The sequence below is a fragment of the Salvelinus sp. IW2-2015 genome, linkage group LG20, assembly GCF_002910315.2.
Source record: "Salvelinus sp. IW2-2015 linkage group LG20, ASM291031v2, whole genome shotgun sequence".
In the NCBI taxonomy this organism is placed as follows: domain Eukaryota; kingdom Metazoa; phylum Chordata; class Actinopteri; order Salmoniformes; family Salmonidae; genus Salvelinus; species Salvelinus sp. IW2-2015.
Window position 1 is genome coordinate 22,457,219 of NC_036860.1, and position 18,086 is coordinate 22,475,304.

The window sequence follows — 18,086 nt, forward strand, 5'->3', positions numbered from 1 at the left end:
AACTGTAAAATGTTTCTTTCTCTCAAGGAAAATTATGTTACGTAACAAATTGCTATGCATAGGCTGGTTGCAGTAGAACAACATTCTCAGCTGTAGCGTTTAGGGCCAAGGACAAGAATGCATTGAGAAATCACATCTCATAGAGCTGTAAACCTAGGCTTATTTTTTTTCCTTGGTTACTTGTTAAATAATTTAATAAAGAGGGATCTATTGCCTATGAATTTATTTCACATTTAGCAAGAAGGCATTGCCTCTTGAAACACGTTTGCTTTGCACACATTTTCTTTTCATGAAGTTCAATYCTACAGTTTCCTTTTATGTAAAGCACAACATTTTACATCAATAAATAGCATGTACTTACAAATATCCAATTTAGATRGTTTGTTTTAATCTATAACTCTACAGTGGGCTAAATTGATTTACTTATTAGCATTGCAAAAATCTATTTATCCTCCCTATGATGTCCCTCCGATGTCGTTTTCCAACACTCAGTGTCATCTATCAGTGTCGTCTATGCTGCACACAGTGCGGCACACAGTCAAGTACTACCGCTGTGAAATCAGCCTGCCATCAAAGATTGTGACATAAATGGAGCAAACTCAGTCACAGCCACTCCACCAGCTACCCAGGCAATCTATGGCTGCCTCCCAATTGTGCACTCTAAAGGGAATACGGTGTCATTTGGGACGCCACCTCTAATTACCACTACCATCCCAATACAACTTTCCCTACTCAGTCAAGGACTGTGAATACTGGGCCGACAACTGACATGGGGGACGGGGTCCATCTTTTGTGTTTATGTACCAGGGAAGGAAACAGAATTCATTTGTGTCACTCAGCATGAAAAGGGATCTTTGATTGATGAGCTGGTGCCTCAATACATAATTGGTTCTGAAAATTGGGCCCTGACTCTACAGAACGGCTAAATCTGTCACTAGGCAATTTTTTTGGGTCCAAATAAAATTAACAGGATACTCCAAAGCAGTGCTGATGGTGCGTATTAGACTTGGTTGTGGGGACAGTAGTTTGGATCTGTACTGCTATTATTTCCCTCCTATCTGTCAGGTACATACCCTGATGTTGACAGATACCTTCTACACCTTATATTTAAGACACATCGCATGGTTCTACACACTCCACATTCACATCTGTAATTATCACATGCATGTCTATGATGAGTGATTACAATGGTAATGAGTGACGACCTGAGAAATATTACCGTCTTTTGTGTGATAATGATCTATACTTCATCTACACTTAAAAGGTAAAGACAGAATTGTAACATTCCCAGATGTTTCCGCTCGTTACACCATTCACTTCCAGTCCCAGAAGTTTAGTAGAAAGCATATTAGTGACTCGGACTCTGCCTGCTCTATTCAATTCAGAAACCACTGGAACTGATCCTTTAATTCTTTGTTATAGCTTCCCCTGAGGGCTACAATAGGATGTAGTGTGGAGTTATTATTATATCTGACAACACAACCTGCAATCCATTATCCACAGCTAATTGTGGGGGAAATAATTTGAACTTGACATCCATTTCTGTACATAGCATTATTTCCCACTCTCCCTGTTAATCTGTCACTGTTTAATATCTCTACAGTCAACAGGGGTGTCCTCGACACACTGATGTACTGTATAAACTTACCAACTTGATTTAGTAGGCAACACGTGATACTGTGCTGTAGTCAGATCCACAGTGGACACATCACTCATGAACCGGGACTTCAATCTGCACAAATACATAGCAGGAGAGGACCTATAGATTGGCTGTGCCTAGCCTATACTGTATGACCTGGGGGTGGGAGGAAGGCTTGTGGGCCAGAGTCTCTCTCTGTGTCAATACCCCCCCCCCCCCCTGCATAATTCTATGTTCAGACCCATGCTGGGTTCAGGGCTGTGGGACTGTGGGGATGGAGGCTGTGGTAGGAGCTGGTTTATGTGATCTCCTATGTTGTCACTGGCACTTGCTCTGAGGCTGTGTTTGTCCTTCCCCAGTCCACACGTTCCCTTCCTCTCCTCCCCGCTAGACTCCCTAAGCCCGGAGCCATTAATCTCAGAGGGGACCTCCACAGCCTCAGTTATCAGAACCCACAAAAGGAGCTGCCTCCCCTCTTCAGACAGCCACCCTCCTCTTCCCCCACCGTCACACAGCTCTCCTCCTTGCTTGGCACTAAGCGTCTCGATCAATCCAATCCACCACCACCTCGCCTACCCGTGCTGCTCTGCACGCCACACATCTGTCTCCTCTCTGTCTCCCCATCCACCCATCCATCTTCAGGCCGCTTTCCAACCGTATCAACACATCAGCGATTCGGTGGAGGTGTGTGAACGATTGCCCCCTGATTGATTTCTGTCATAAAGCTCTGTGACGTGTAGAGGGTATTCAGGGAAGCAAATAACCACTCTTTTTGTCTTTTGTTAAGGTTTGGCACATCAAAGCAACTGACATGCATATTGTTAATAGGCTATGACAATGAATTTAATGCTGGAAACAGTGGGTGAGTCTGGATTTGCCAAGTACAGGCTGTACAAGCTACTAAGCCTCAAGGTGTGTACTTTAATCATTGAGAACAATGGGTTATATATTGTAGAACACAAGACAAATACCTTTAAACGTTTCAACAGTACCAGTACGCAATACTCATCTGCAATTTGAGACAGATGTTAGAATGAACATTTCTGCTGACAAATTAATATTCAAATGGTATATTTTCAAGAAAATATTGGGGGTGTGAGGGACAATTGCATAATTGGCATAACTGAAATGGAGGATGAGGCATCCTATATTATATTCCTTTCTGTCTGCAACCTAATCAATAATAAAAAATAAAAAAGTATTAATCACATGCTTCGTAAACAACAGGGGTAGACTACACTGCTCGCGTCGCGTGCGCGAGCGTTGCAAAATAAATTTAGACATACATGTTATTCAATTGTGCCGTGGCGGAGATCTTTGTGGGCTATACTCGGCTTTGTCTCAGGATGGTAAGTTGGTGGTTGAAGGTATCCCTCTAGTGGTGTGGGGGCTGTGCTTTGGCAAAGTGGGAGGGGTTATATCCTGCCTGTTTGGCCCTGTCTAGGGGTATCATCGGATGGGGCCACAGTGTCTCCTGACCCCTCCTGTCTCAGCCTCCAGTATTTATGCTGCAGTAGTTTATGTGTCGGGGGCTAGGGTCAGTCTGTTATATCTGGAATACTTCTCCTGTCTTATCCGGTGTCCTGTGTGAATTTAAGTATGTTCTCTCTAATTCTTTCTTTCTTTCTTTCTTTCTTTCTTTCTTTCTTTCTTTCGGAGGACCTGAGCCCTAGGACCATGCCTCAGGACTACCTGGCATGATGACTCCTTGCTGTCCCCAGTCCACCTGGCCGTGCTGCTGCTCCAGTTTCAACTGTTCTGCCTGCGGCTATGGAACCCTGACCTGTTCACTGGACGTGCTACCTGTCCCAGACCTGCTGTTTTCAACTCTCTAGAGAGCAGGAGCGGTAGAGATACTCTAAATGATCGGCTATGAAAAGCCAACTGACATTTACTCCTGAGGTGCTGACTTGCTGCACCCTCGACAACTACTGTGATTATTATTATTTGACCATGCTGGTAATTTATGAACATTTGAACATCTTGGCCATGTTCTGTTATAATCTCCACCCGGCACAGCCAGAAGAGGACTGGCCACCCCTCATAGCCTGGTTCCTCTCTAGGTTTCTTCCTAGGTTTTGGCCTTTCTAGGGAGTTTTTCCTAGCCACCGTGCTTCTACACCTGCATTGCTTGCTGTTTGGGGTTTTAGGCTGGGTTTCTGTACAGTACTTTGAGATATCAGCTGATGTAAGAAGGGCTATATAAATAAATTTGATTTGAATTATTGCACCCACACTGCACGCGCGCGCTAAAGAGCGTCTCCGTTGCCAAGGGCTTAAAATAGAAGTCAGTTCGTTTTCTGACGCAGATCGCGCTGCAAGTCCTGCCTCTCCCATCTCCTCATTGGTTTATAGAAGCAGGTACCGACGTGCCATCTCCTCATTGGTTACACCCACGTGGGTGACTGAAAGAAGAACGAGGTCAGTGGCAGTAATGCACCTAATTTATGAAAGTTGCCAATCGCAATTTAATTCCAAGATGGCGTAGCAGTCAGACGTCTTTGTCCTCGTCGTGTCCCGTGTATATATCTCTTCATATATTTTTCTTCGCATATCTTTTATATATTTTTCTAAACCTCAACTTCAAAATACTCGCCTGCAACCTGCCTCACCCAATGTGCTTGGACCTGATTTTTTCTAAAGTATTTTTCTTTACTTTTGAACCGGAACCCCAACAGAAGCTAGCCAGCTAACTAGCCACTAGGTAGTAGCTGCTAGCGGTCATCAGCTAACCTTTAGCTCGGAAAACTCTCGCCAGTTTGCACAACGCGATTCAAACCAGAGCATACCGGATTTATTTTCTCTCCATATCCCCGGATTCCTACCGCAAGCTCTGAACCTTTTCACCTGGATCATCGCAGCTAGCTAGCTGCAATCCGAGTYMCTACTCCTAGCTAACGTCTCTGTCCTGAAGCAAGCARCAATTAGCCTGGAGCTAGCCCATGCTAGGCCCATCTCCCGGCTAGCTGAAGAGGTCCATCAGCCACTCCTTGGGCTACAATACCTATTTTTCCAATTGGCCTGGACCACTTTTACTGCGGGTACGGAGCACCGCCGATCCTTCACGACTAGACTACTGACGTAATCTGCCCGAGGGGTTTCTTCAACTGGCTCCTACGTCGCGACGTCCCCTACATGCCCATCCCCTAGCCTTCTAGCCGTGGCCCGCTAGCTGTCTAGAGCATATCGGACAGTTAGCTGAATAGGTCCATCGGCCAATTTCTTACCTATTTTGCCAATTGGCCTGGACCCCTTTACTACACGGAACCCTACTAATCCATCACTACTGGTCTGCCAACGTAACCGTACGAGGAGGCTCCGCACAAGGAGGCTACAATAGACTTCTTCCYTCGCGACGTCCCTCTAAGGCCTTTCTGCTAGCCCCGGCCCACTAGCTGTCTGAATCGCTGTGTCTACAGCCAAACTAACTACTCACTAGACCTCTATGATCACTCGGCTGCACATGCCTCTCACTAATGTCAATATGCCTTGTCCATTGCTGTTCTGGTTAGTGATTATTGTCTTATTTCACTGTAGAGCCTTTAGCCCTGCTCAATATGCCTTAGCTAACACGTTAGTTCCACCGCCTACACATGCGGTGACATCACCTGGTTTAAATTATGTTTCTAGAAACAACATCTCTCTCATCATCCCTCGATGCCTAGGTTTACCTCCACTGTATTCACATACTACCATACATTTGTCTGTACATTATGCCTTGAATCTTTTCTATCGCTTCCAGAAACCTGCTCCTTTTACTCTCTGTTCCAAATGTACTAGACGACCAGTTCTTACAGCCTTTAGCCGTACCCTTATCTTACTTCTCCTCTGTTCCTCTTGTGTTGTAGAGGTTAATTCAGGCCCTGCAGTGCCTAGATCCACTCCTATTCCCCAGGTTCTCTCATTTGTTGACTTCTGTAACCGTAAAAGCCTTGGTTTCATGCATGTTAACATCAGAAGCCTCCTCCCTAKGTTTGTTTTATTCACTGCTTTAGCACACTCTGCCAACCCGGATGTCCTAGCCGTGTCTGAAACCTGGCTAAGGAAGACCACCAAAAACACTGACATTTCCATCCCTAACTATAACATTTTCCGACAAGATAGAACTGCTAAGGGGGGCGGAGTTGCAATCTACTGCAGAGATAGCCTGCAGAGTTCTGTCTTACTATCCAGGTCTGTACCCAAACAACTCGAGCTTGTACTTTTAAAAATCCACCTTTCCAGAAACAAGTCTCTCCCCGTTGCCGCTTGATATAGACCACCCTCTGCCCCCAGCTGTGCCCTGGACACCATATGTGACATGATTGCCCCCCATCTATCTTCAGAGCTCGTGCTGCTAGGTGACCTAAACTGGGACATGCTTAACACCCCGGCCATCCTACAATCTAAGCTTGATACCCTCAATCTCAAACAAATTATCAATGAACCTACCAGGTACAACCCCAAATCCGTAAACACCTAACCAATTTGCCCTCCAAATACACCTCTGCTGTCTTCAACCAAGATCTCAGCAATCACTGCCTCATTGCCTGCATCCGTAATGGGTCTGCGGTCAAACGACCACCCCTCATCACTGACAAACGCTCCCTAAAACACTTCAGCGAGCAGGCCTTTCTAATCGACTTGGCCCGGGTATCCTGGAACGATATTGACCTCATCCCGTCAGTAGAGGATGCCTGGTTATTCTTTAAAAGAGCCTTCCTCACCACCTTAAATAAGCATGCCCCATTCAAAAAATGTTGAACCAGGAACAGATTTAGCTCTTGGTTCACTCCAGACCTGACTGCCCTTGACCAGCACAAAAACATCCTGTGGCGTACTGCATTAGCATAAAATAGCCCCTGTGATACGCAACTTTTCAGGGAAGTTAGGAACCAATATACACAGGCAGTTAGGAAAGCTAAGGCTAGCTTTTTCAAACAGAAATTTGAATCCTGTAGTGCAAACTCTAAAAGGTTCTGGGACACTGTATGGAGAATAAGAGCACCTCCTCCCAGCTGCCCACTGCACTGAGGCTAGGTAACACTGTCACCACCAATAAATCCACGATAATTGAGAATTTCAATAATTATTTTTCTATGGCTGGCCATGCTTTCCACCTGGCTACCCCTACCCCGGTCAACAGCCCTGCACCCCCCACCGCAATTCGCCCAAGCCTCCCCATTTCTCCTTCACCCAAATCCAGATAGCTGATGTTCTGAAAGAGCTGCAAAATCTGGACCCCTACAAATCAGACGGGCTAGACAATCTGGACTCTCTCTTTCTAATATTATCTGCCAAAATTGTTGCAACCCCTATTACTAGCCTATTCAACCTCTCTTTTGTATCGTCTTGGATTCCCAAAGATTGGAAAGCTGCAGCGGTCATCCCCGAGACACTCTAGACCCAAACTGCTACAGACCTATATCTATCCTACCCTGCCTTTCTAAGGTCTTCGAAAGCCAAGTTAACAAASAGATTACCGACCATTTCGAATCCCACCATACCTTCTCCGCTATGCAATCTGGTTTCCGAGCTGGTCATGGGTGCACCTCAGCCACGCTCAAGGTCTTAAACGATATCATACCCGCCATCGATAAGAGACAATACTGTGCAGCTATATTCATCAACCTGGCCAAGGCTTTCGACTCTGTCAATCACCACATTCTCATCGGCAGACTCAACAGCCTTGGTTTCTCAAATGACTGCCTCGCATGGTTCACAAACTACTTCTCTGATAGAGTTCAGTGTGTCAAATCGGAGGCCTGTTGTCCGGACCTCTGGCAGTCTCTATGGGGGTGCCACAGGGTTAAATTCTCGGGCCGACTCTCTTCTCTGCATACATCAATGATGTTGCTCTTGCTGCTGGTGATTCTCTGATCCACCTCTACGCAGACGACACCATCCTGTATACTTCTGGCCCTTCTTGGACACTGTGTTAACTAACCTCCAGACGAGCTTCAATGCCAAACTCTCCTTCCGTGGCCTCCAACTGCTCTTAAATGGAAGTAAAACTAAATGCATGCTCTTCAACCGATCGCTGCCCGCACCTGCCCACCGGACTAGCATCACTACTCTGGACGGTTCTGACTTAGAATATGTGGACAACTACAAATACCTAGGTGTCTGGTTAAACTGTAAACTCTCCTTTCAGAGTTTACAGTTGTAAACTCTCCACATTAAGCATCTACAATCGAAAAATGTAATCTAGAATCGGCTTCCTATTTCACAACAAAGCATCCTTCACTCATGCTGCCAAACATACCCTCATAAAACTGACTATCGTACCAATCCTCGACTTCGGCGATGTCATTTACAATAGGTAAATCCCCGCCTTATCTCAGCTCACTGGTCACCATAGCAGCACCCACCCGTAGCACGCGCTCCAGCAGGTATATTTCACTGGTCACCCCCAAAGCCAATTCCTCCTTTGGCCGTCTTTCCTTACAGTTCTCTGCTGCCAATGACTGGAACGAATTGCAAAAATCACTGAAGCTGGAGATTCCCAACTCCCTCACTAACTTTAAGCACCAGCTGTCAGAGCAGCTCACAGATCACTGCACCTGTATATAGCCCATCTGTAAATAGCCCACCCAACTACCTCATCCCGATATTGTATTTATTTATTTTGCTCCTTTGCACTCCAGTATCTCTACTTTCACATTCATCTTCTGCACATCTATCACTCCAGTGTTTAATTGCTATATTGCTATTACTTCGCCACTATGGCCTATTTATTGCCTTACCTCCCTTATCCTACCTCATTTCCACACACTGTATATAGACTTTTTCTACTGTATTATTGACTGTATGTTTGTTTATTCCATGTGTAACTCTGTGTTGTTGTATGTGTCGAACTGCTTTGCTTTATCTTGTCCAGGTCGCAGTTGTAAATGAGAACTTGTTCTCAACTAGCCTACCTGGTTAAATAAAGGTGAAATTAAAAAATAAAATATAAAGTCAAGAGAAGAAAAAGCCTGGAAGGAGAAAAGATAACTAGTAACGATTTGGTTAACCGTTTTATGTGTGGATTAATTGGTGGAGTAGAGGACCTTGTGTGTATTTCAGGTAAAATATCAACTCAATGTTTATATCCCAGGACAAATTAGCTAGCAACAGCAAGCTAGCTAAATAGGACAAATTAGCTAGCTAGCTACATTGCCATAAATGTTTAATGCTTTTCGACCTGTCCCCAAATTAATATAATTGGTTCAGAGTTTGTTTTGATATGTTAACCTGCGTGTTGTGATCGCGTTTGGTGTGGGGGGACTAAATGCATTTATGCAAGATGGCGCACGTTGGCGCACTCGCGCAGGGTTTGGGTTCCGTGTAACAGTGAAACATTTACTTACAGGCCCTTCCCAACAATGCAGAGTCAAGATGCTCTCAATGGTGCAGCTGTATAACTTTTTGAGGATCTGAGGGCTCATGACAAATCTTTTCAGCTTCCTGAGGGTGAAGAGGCATTGTCGTGCCCTCATCAATACTGTCTTGGTGTTTGTGGACCATGATAGATCCTTAGTGATGTGGACACTGATAAACTTGAAGGTCTCATCCCGCTCCACTACAGCACCATAGATGTGAATGGGGCATGCTCGGCCAATGATCAGATCCTTTGTCTTGCTGACGTTGAGGGAGAGGTTGCTGTTCTAGCACCACACTGCCTGGTCTCTGACCTCCTCCCTATATGCTGTCTCATCATGTTCTGTGGTCAAGCCTACCACCGCTGTGTCGTCAGCAAACTTAATTAGTCGTGCCATGCAGTCGTGTTTGAGCAGGCAGTACAGGAGGGGACTAGGCACACACCCCTGAGGGGCCCTCGTGTTGAGGGTCAGTGTGGCAGATTTGTTGTTGACTACCCTTACCCCTTGGGGGCAGCCCGTCAGGAAGTCCAGGATACAGTTGCAGAGGGAGGTGTTCAGTCCCAGGGTCCTTAGCTTAGTGATGAGTTTGGAGGGCACCATGGTGTTAAACGCTGAGCTGTAGTCAATGAACAACATTTTGACATAGGTACTCCACTTGTCCAGGTGGGAAAGGGCAGTGTGGAGTGCAATAGAGGTTGCATCATTTGTGGATCTGTTGGGGCAGTACGCGAATTGGAGTGGGTCCAGGGTGTTTGGGATGATGGTGTTGATCTGAGCCATGACCAGCCTTTCAAAGCATTTCATGGCTACAGATGTGAGTGCTACGGGGCTATTATAATTTATACAGGTTACTTTGGCGTTCTTGGGCACAGGGACTATGGTGGTTTGGTTGAAACATGTAGGTATTACAGACTGGGTCAGGGAGAGGTTGAAAATGTCAGTAAAGAGACTTGCACAGCTGAAAACTGTTGTGCTGATTAAAGAAGAGTTCCTCTGTCCAGTGTCTGTGTTATTTTGCCCATCTTAATATTTTATTTTTATTGGCCAGTCTGAAACATGGCTTTTTCTTTGCAACTCTGCCTAGAAGGCCAGCATCCCGGAGTCGCCTCTTCACTGTTGACGTTGAGACTCGTGTTTTGTGGGTACTATATAATGAAGCTGCCAGTTGAGGACTTGTGAGGCATCTGTTTCTCAAACTAGACACTCTAATGTTCTTGCTCTGTTGTGCACCGGGGCCTCCCACTCCTCTTTATATTCTGGTTAGAGACAGTTTGCGCTGTTCTGTGAAGGGAGTAGTACACAYCGTTGTACGAGATCTTRAGTTTCTTGGCAATTTCTCACATGGAAGAGCCTTCATTTCTCAGAACAATAGACTGACGAGTTTCAGAAGAAAGGTCTTGGTTTCTGGCCATTTTGAGCCTGTAATCGAACCCACAAATGCTGATGCTCCAGATACTCAACTAGTTTAAAGGAGGCCAGTTTTATTGCTTCTTTAATCAYAACATCAGCTTTCAGCTGTGCTAACATAATTGCAAAAGGGTTTTCTAATGATGAATTCGTCTTTTAAAATTATAAACTTGGATTAGCTAACACAATGTGCCATTGGAACACAGGAGTAATGGTTGCTGATAATGGGCCTCTGTACGCCTATATAGATTTTCCATAAAATAATCTGCCGTTTCCAGCTACAATAGTCATTTACAACATTAACAATGTCTACCTTGTATTTCTGATCAATTTGAAGTTATTTTAATGGACAAATTATTTTGTTTTTCTTTCAAAAACAAGGAAATGTCTAAGTGACCCCAAACTTTTGAACGGTAGTGTATATTATCCATGTCCTTGTTCAGGATATTACAGCTCTCAGGTCCCATTGATAGGATAGTCTCGAACGGAGCTTGTTCAGTTTATTCTCCAGTGATTTTATGTTTGCCAATAGAACGGAGGGTAGAGGCATGTACTCACCGACGTAGGTGTTCACACGTTGGCCTCTCTTACGCCGCTTTATCTTTTCCGTGTCTCTGGGATTAGGGCCTGGCCCGGGGTATGTATGTCCTGCACCTCCATAAAGGTTAGTGATCGCTGTTCTTTCAGGCATAGGAAACAATGGCGGAAACATTATGCACCAAAAAAAGTTAAGATCAGCGCAAAAAAACAAACACAAAATCGCAGAATTGGTCAGGAACCCGTAAAACAGCTGCTATCCAATGCAGCACCATTACTTCTTCACTGTGGAACAGTTTAAATGTACGTCTTCGACTGCAATCCTTTTACATCTCTCCCTGTTCCTCTGTCTTTTATAACTGTTTGTGCGAGCGTGTGTGGGTGCACACGAGAGTGTGTGTGTTTGTGTCCCTGTACTTCCTTGTGAAAATGTTTTCTTTCTTTTCATTTAGCAGGGCGTTATACAGTATCTTGGCTCAAAGTGACACTACTTGGTGACAGGTCTCAGCAAGACACTTTTCACATCCCATTTGTGCAGCAGCAGTCTGCAGCAGTGTGTGTAGCAGCCCCATATGCAGGACCTCTGCCTGCTGTGCTCTCCTCGTCACTAAGCTCTTTATTAGGTACATCTAGTATTTCCAGGCCATTGAAAAAGGCATTTTAAAATGTAGCTTTCAGGCTCCTAACCTCGTTTCCAGTGACCAAGTCTAGATAAATGAACAGAACTAATTAGTGTCTGACATACTACTAAGCTACGAAGTCTTTTAAACACAGCTTTATGTGTTCTTGGGCGATCAGGTCAAACTCCTGGGAGCAGAATCAGATAGTCTCAGTATATTTATCATTTCCTCCCATATGGAGCATCTTTAGTCACTTTAAGTACTGGCATGCTCAACTCTATAGTTTGTAATCAAGTCTTCGGGTGCAGGCTTCAAAAGGGATATACAGTGCATTCAGAAGGTATTCAGACCCCTTGACTTTTTCAACATTTGGTTCAGTTACAGCCTTATTCTAAAATTGATTCAATATGTTTTTACTCACTAATTTATGCACAATATCCCATAATGACAAAGCGAAAACGTGTTTTAAGATTTTTTTTGCAAATGTATTAAATAAGTATTCAGATCCTTTGCTATGAGACTCGAAATTGAGCTCAGGTGCATCCTATTTCCATTGATCATCCTTGAGATGTTTCTACAACTTGCTTGGAGTCCAGCTGTGATCAATTAAATTGATTGGACATGAGTTGGAAAGGCACACACCTGTCCATATAAGGTCCCACAGTTGACAGCGCACGTCAGAGCAAAAACCAAGCCATGAGGTCGAAAGAGTTGTCCGTAGGGCTCCGAGACAGGATTGTGTCAATGCACAGATCTGGGGCAGGATACCAAAACATTTCTACAGCATTGAAGGTCCCCAAGAACACAGGGGGCTCCATTATTCTTAAATGGAAGAAGTTTGGAACCAGCAAGACTCTTCCTAGAGCTGGCCTCCCGGCCAAACTGAGCATTCGGGGGGAGAAGGGCCTTGGTCAGGGAGGTGACCTGAGCTCCAGAGTTCCTCTGTGGAGATGGGAGAACCTTCCAGAAGGACAACCATCTCTGCAACACTACACCAATCAGGCCTTTATGGTAGAATGGACAGACGGAATCCACTCCTCAGTAAAAGGAACATGACAGCCCACTTGGAGTTTGCCAAAAGGCACCTAAAGACTCTCAGACCATGAGAAACAAGATTCTCTGGTCTGATGAAATCAAGATTGAACTCTTTGGCCTGAATGCCAAGCGTCACATCTGGAGGAAACCTGGCTCCATCCCTACAGGGAAGCAAGGTGGTGGCAGCATCATGCAGTGTGGATGTTTTTCAGCGGCTGGGACTGGGAGACTAGTCAGGGTCTCGAGCTTAATGACGAGTTTGGAGGGTACTATGGTGTTAAATGCTGAGCTGTAGTCGATGAACAGCATTCTTACATAGGTATTCCTCTTGTCCAGATGGGTTAGGGCAGTGTGCAGTGTGATTGCGATTGCGTCGTCTGTGGACCTATTGGGGCGGTAAGCAAATTGGAGTGGGTCTAGGGTGTCAGGTAGGGTGGAGGTGATATGGTCCTTGACTAGTCTCTCAAAGCATGGGGCGATAGTCATTTAGCTCAGTTACCTTCGCTTTCTTGAGAACAGGAACAATAGTGGCCCTCTTGAAGCATGTGGGAATGGCAGACTGGGATAAGGATTGATTGAATATGTCCGTAAACACACCAGCCAGCTGGTCTGCGCATGCTCTGAGTGGTCCTCATGAGAGCAAGTTTCATCATAGCGCTTGATGGTTTTTGCGACTGCACTTGAAGAAACGTTAAAAGTTCTTGAAATGTTCCTAATTGGCTGACCTTCATATGTCTTAAAGTAATGATGGACTGTCGTTTCTCTTTGCTTAGTTTAGCTGTTCTTGCCATAATATGGAATCTGTCTTTTACCAAATAGGGCTATCTTCTGTATACCACTCCTACCTTGTCACAACACAACTGATTGGCTCAAACGCATTAAGAAGGAAAGAAATTCCACAAATTAACTTTTAACAAGGCACGCACACCTGTTAATTGAAATGTATTCCAGGTGACTATCTCATGAAGCTGGTTGAGAGAATGCCAAGAGTATTCAAAGCTGTCAAGGCAAAGGGTGGCTACTTTGAAGAATCTCAAATCAAATATATTTTGATTTGTTTAACACTTTTTTGGTTACTACATGATTGTGTAGTTATGTGTTATTTCATAGTTTTGATGTCTTCACTATTATTCGACAATGTGGAAAATAGTAAAAATAAAGAAAAACCCTCGAATGAGAAGGTGTGTCCAAACCTTTGACTGGTACTGCACATATATATATATATATATATATATAAAAAAAAGAAACAACTCTGAATCTCTGCCCAGACTGGCAAAAGTAGCCGAAAAGGGTGTTTAGCATCCCCAGTGGCTCTGGCTCCTGACCTATTTAGAGTGTTTTATATGCTGTTTAATATGACATGTAGCCTATTTGAAAGGATGTTCACTTCACCACTTCACCTTTTTATGTCTATTCAAATAATTTTCATCCAAATTCATATGGTTTTGTTTCAATACTTACAAACCAATTGGTAGGTCCAGGTAGGCACAAAACTAGATGGGTGTTGGTCAAATTGTGATTTTAATGAATGGAGCGAACCTGGAGCTGCAGTTGTTATTCCTTAGAGATGAATTTTTAGCAGAGCAGTTGGAAAGGATAAGGAGCACTGGAGTGGTGTGCAAGCGATGAGCGGGATTTCCAACCGCTCAACTCRGCTCACGTGCTCTGGTTGTCAACGTTTTACTAATGATACGATACCCGGCCAAGTATCACAAGAAAGGGGGGAGAATCAGTGACCTAGCGTCCTGTTCGCCGCGTTCCCCAGACACTTGTTCTCGTTTTCTAAACGTTCTGTGCATGTGCTACGCAAAAACCTGTCACTGAAATTCACACTTCTATTCAATACAACACATTGAATTTAACTTCACACTGTTCAGTGTATAATAGAACACTGCGTAGCATGGCTTATTTGCTCATATTTGCAAAGGCCTGCCAGTGATTTGACTGGAGGAATGGGAGGAAGGAATATACATGCGTAATGATCTGCATGTCAATGTGGCAGTAAGAGGAAAACACTGCATAAAACCTTCTTTAATCTTCAGTTAACCCAGACACACACTTCCCCTCCCTTCCTAACACAACCTCTGACTCCCTCTCTCTCATAAGCACACACACCACTCTCTCTCTCCCACAAACGCGCATGTACACACACTGCTCCCAAGTTTTAAAACMTTAGGCACCAAACAGAATTTAAGGAGCTCCAGAAATAAATAGATGTTTGATATAGTTTAGGCTTGCATTGGGCCTATATGAATCCCATCTTTGAAGCACATCTAATTAGTAGCAGACCCTTTTCCTTTCTTCCTGTGCCAATCAAATTTGCCTACACCTACTGTACTGTCAAGTTACCAGTTTGTTAGCTAGCTAGGTAGCATGACTGAACAACTTTGTTTGTTATCAAACCAAATCGAACCAGGATTTGTTTTAAAACGGCCCGCAACATGTTTTGTGAAATGTTATAAAATGCGCCTGAATCCTGATAGAAATAAAAAAGAAAATATATTAAGTGAGAGGAGTCGGGAGGTTGGAAATCCCGCTCGTGGCACTTCAGGTCCTTTCCAATGGCTACACTGAAAACAGCTCCCCACTCACAGGAAAATGAACTGCTGCTCCAAATGAGCTCCATTCATTAAAATCACCATTTAACCAACACCCATCTATTTTTGTGTCTACCTGGACCTACCATTTGGTTTTGAAGGATTGAAACCAAACCATATGATTTGAATTAAAGTATTTTAATAAACAACATGAATAGGTGACTTAAGAAGCGCTCATCATTTCAAATAGACTACATGTCGTATTAAAAGGCATATACACACTAAATAGGTCAGCAGAAGGAACGAAAATGAATTATTTAGGCTATATTATTAGCCTATCATTTCAAGGCTATAGCCTACAAAGAAATACATTGTGAAGCATTTGCGAATGCGACACACTAGGCGGGCGGGAACATTAAGTTCTCAGCAGTTAAACAAAATTCCGTTGTATTAAATCATTATAGTCTATAAATTGGGCATGCAGGCTGTGACTTATTTAGATTTTTTTTAAATGAAACAAAAAAATTATTAGGCTATAGTGCCCTTGAATTCACTTTTAGAAACACGAGTTTGGCCAGTTTGTGGCTTCATCTCCGATATGTGTCATATTTCTTTTACCTTTTAGGCTAGAGAGAAGCCTTTTTCTTTGCTGTAAAGCTGCAAGCATGCCTGTCGTGCTCCTGCTCCATTTTCCCTCTCTGACACTCAGCGGCTGCATGACAGTGGCCTTGCAAAGTCTACTCAGACTGGCCTCTGCTCTTGGTTATAACAGGCGATGAAATTATACAATGTATCAACATTGTTCGCTCTGCTCCAATGTAACACATGTACAAATCTAACAACAGTAGACTCATCAGGGTCTGCATCCCCGCTCAACATCATGGATAAATTATATTAAAAAACTGATGGAGGAATAGATGCGCAGACTGAGAGAAGCAGGTGAGTGAAGGCTGGTAGGGAATGCTGAGAGAAGCAGGTGAGTGAGGGCTAGTAGGGGATGCGGAGAGAAGCAGGTGAGTGAGGGCTAGTAGGGAGGCGGAGAGAAGCAGGTGAGGTGAGCGCTGGTAGGGAGGCGGAGAGAAGCAGGTGAGTGAGCACTGGTAGGGGAGGCAGGAGAGAAGCAGGTCAGTGAGCACTGGTAGGGAATGCTGAGAGAAGCAGGTGAGGTGAGGGCTAGTAGGGGAGGCGGAGAGAAGCAGGTCAGTGAGGCTGGTAGGGGAGGCGGAGAGAAGCAGGTGAGTGAGCGCTGAGGGGAGGCGGAGAGAAGCAGGTCAGTGAGCGCTGGTAGGGAATGCTGAGAGAAGCAGGTGAGTGAGGGCTAGTAGGGGATGCGGAGAGAAGCAGGTGAGTGAGCGCTGGTAGGGGAGGCGGAGAGAAGCAGGTGATGAGCGCTGGTAGGGGAAGCGGAGAGAAGCAGGTCAGTGAGCGCTGGTAGGGATTCTGAGAGAAGCAGGTGAGTGAGCCCTGGTAGGGGATGCTGAGAGAAGCAGGTGAGTGAGCCTTGGTAGGGGATGCTGGGAGAGGCAGTGAGTGAGCCCTGGTAGGGGATGCTGAGAGAAGCAGGTGAGTGAGCCTTGGTAGGGGATGCTGAGAGAAGCAGGTGAGTGAGGGCTGGTAAGGGATACTGGGAGAGGCAGGTGAGTGAGAGCATTGTAGGATGCATCTGGTTGATTACAGCTGCCACACGTGATATGAGCATGAAAGTGAAGTGGATATTATTGGACCTGTGCATTCAAGAGACCAGTGGCTGTTCCTTAAATTCAACTGAATTTATAAACATTTTTATAAAAGGCGCCAGCAGATTCTTTAGATCAAGGGCTGAAAAATGTGGTAGTATCACGTGAAACAGTACTACGGTAATCTAAAATGTTGATATCATAACTATCATGACGTATTAATGAAATACCCACCCGGACTATTTACATTGACCCCCCCCATTTGTTTTCTACACTGCTGCTACTCGCTGTTTATTATCTATGCATTGGCACTTCACCCCTACCTAAATGTACAAATTACCTTGACTAACCTGTACCCCCGCACATTGACTCGGTACCGGTGCCCCCTGTATATATCCTCATTATTGTTATTTTATTGTCTTACTTTTTATTTTTAAAATGTCAGCAGTTTATTAAGTAAATATTTTCTTAACTCTATTTCTTGAACTGCCTTGTTGGTTATGGGCTTGTAAGTAAGCATTTCACGTTAAGGTCTACACCTGTTGTATTCGGCGCATGTGACAAATAAAATGTTATTTGAATTTGATTTGGTACCGTGATATTACCATGGTACCAGTATACCGTGCAACACTATTTTGCAATGCTATTTAAGAGTAAGTAGAACGGAAATGTCCCACTATAAGGCTCTGCAGACATCACACTACTTCAGTAGATCCAAGATGGCGTAGCAGTCGGACGTGTGTTTTTGTCTTGTCCCATCCTGTTCCGTGTATATATCGTTTTCATATATATTTTAATCTCACTTTCCAACTATGGACTGAATATACTCTCCTGTAACCCACCTCACCCAATGTGGTACGGATCTGCTATTTTTATACTTTAGATCCCCCTTCATAAGCTAGCCAGCTAACTAGCTACTAGCTAGTAGTCAGTTAGCCACTGCTATCCGTCCTCACCGTTAACTCGGACATCAGCCAGCCTCAACCCAGTCAATTACTGCCAGTCTGCACAGAGCGATATCAACCCAGAGAATATCAGACTGCTTTTTCTCTACCACATCTCCGGATTCCTACCGCAAGCTCTGAACCTTTACACCAGATCATCGCAGCTAGCTAGCTGCTATCCGAGTGGCTACTCCTGGCTAACGTCTCTGTCCCGAAGCAAGCACCAGTTAGCCTGGAGCTAGCCTGGAGCTAGGCCCATCTCCCGGCTAGCCAAAGAAGTCCACCAGCCAATTCTTGGGCTACAATACCTCTTTTTTCAGTTGGCCTGGACCCTTTACTGCCGACACG

General features: G+C 44.5%; 1 protein-coding gene across 1 annotated transcript in view; it reads right to left on the reverse strand.

Moving 5' to 3' along the window:
- Positions 1–18,086, reverse strand: part of LOC111979951 (BTB/POZ domain-containing protein KCTD16-like) — an 86,889-nt gene that overhangs the window by 8,821 nt on the left and 59,982 nt on the right. The window lies entirely within an intron of this gene.